Source organism: Pan troglodytes, chromosome 16 (assembly GCF_028858775.2).
Source record: "Pan troglodytes isolate AG18354 chromosome 16, NHGRI_mPanTro3-v2.0_pri, whole genome shotgun sequence".
Taxonomy (NCBI): Eukaryota; Metazoa; Chordata; class Mammalia; order Primates; family Hominidae; genus Pan; species Pan troglodytes.
The window spans coordinates 73977856-73979671 of NC_072414.2; positions in this window are offsets into that span (position 1 = coordinate 73977856).

Below are 1816 nucleotides of genomic sequence, written 5' to 3' on the forward strand. Positions count from 1 at the left end.
TGTTTCTCAGACTCCCCGTGGTAAGGGACCTATTTTTTTTCCAAATCAATTGAGGACTGATATTTTTGAAAATACAAAAAAAAAAAATGCATAATGTAAACATGAAAAAAATTAAAGGCATTCAAAAACCATAAGCATTTTATTTTCAAGTAATGTGTTCAAGAGACCTATCCCTAAGCCTCACCCAATTTTCTGACAATCCTGTGCTCGAGAATAAAACTCAGGCATCACAGTGGAGACGTTGACGTTTGTACTTAACAATTAAACAAAAGAACGACAAACTACCAAGTATTTTCATTGCAGGATAAAGGTCACAATAGACATCCTTACCTTGCTCCCCTACTCTTTAATTTTCTCCCACTCTGTTCTTGACCTTCGTTCTATTTCTGTCCCCATTCATAAGCCTCTATCTGCCTTGAAGAACATAGATGGTTAAAGTCATGATGTGGTAAATGTACCTGTACACATGATACTTAGTAATAAAAAAAAAAAAGAATTTAAGGTTTTAAAGTACTGTCAAAATTTCCTCACAATTTTTTTCTTAAATCTGAGACAAAATGTCATGTTGACTAGGTGAGTGTTATACTCACAGTACAGCTCGATTTTAGCAGAGCATTTAAAAACTCTTCAGTAAGATATAATTACAGATAAAATGGTGCAATAAGAGCAGGAAGACTGCACTGTTAGGTCATAGAAAAGGGAATATTTCAGCAATATTATTATATAAAAAGAAATTCAGATGTGATGGCTGACTTAATTGATGTTACCTTTACCTTCTCCTTTGTTAAAGGGACTTCAAAGAATGATTTTGTGGTTCATGGCTTCTGCATCTATCTCCCCCTGACTGTAAGCTTCTTGAGGACAGGAATTATTTCTTATTCACCTTTGCGGTAGATTTTTTTTTATAGACAATCTTTAACAGATTATGACATTTTCTTCTATTTCTAATTTGTTAAAAGTTGGCCATGGGAGAGCAAAGCAGGATCGCAGAATAGGACTATCCAGTGATCGTCCCCACCAGAAACATCAATTTGAACAACTATCCACACATAAAAATACCTTTATAAGAACTAAGGAAGCCAGATGAGAAATCATAGCACCTGGTGATAGCATAATAATTTTAAAAGATGCATTAAAGATATAGGAAGAACAATTTTACAGTACCCACATCACCCCTCCTCCATATCTAGGCAGCACAGCAGAGAGAGACATATCATTCACTTGGAGGAGAGGAAAGTAAACATAAAACTTTGCCTTGGACACCAAGACCAGCCCTGCCATGGGAAAACCCAGCACCAGGCAGTCCCTACGGCCCCTATCTCTAGGCCAGTGACAGAGCCTATAGATCCACTCCAACACAGGAAAGGAACCTATAGCCGCTGCAAGATAAACTCAAGTCCTGGCTTGCATCAACACTAGTCAACTACAGTGGCCCAGGGCTCTGAATAACCCACAGTAACAGACAGGACTCAGCAGCCAAGGACTACAGACATGCCCCAGTGTTGCACTAGTCTCAGTGGCTGTAGGCTTTGGGTGTGCTCAGTGTGTGCCAGCCTTGGCAGCCACTTGATTCTAGCCCAGCAGTGCACTTGGCATGGCAGTCCAGGTCTTAGGGCAAACTCCTAGCACAGCAACAGCTACAGCAGTTATGGGCTTAGGGACTACACCAGATAATTGGCCCAGAATCTCTGAAGAAGCTTACTGCTAAAGGACATTCCCAGATAAAGCCAGGCTGTGAAGACTGGAATAAATACCTACTTAAATGCACAGAAATCCGTACATAACCGCAAGGAACAACCAGGGAAATGTGACCTCA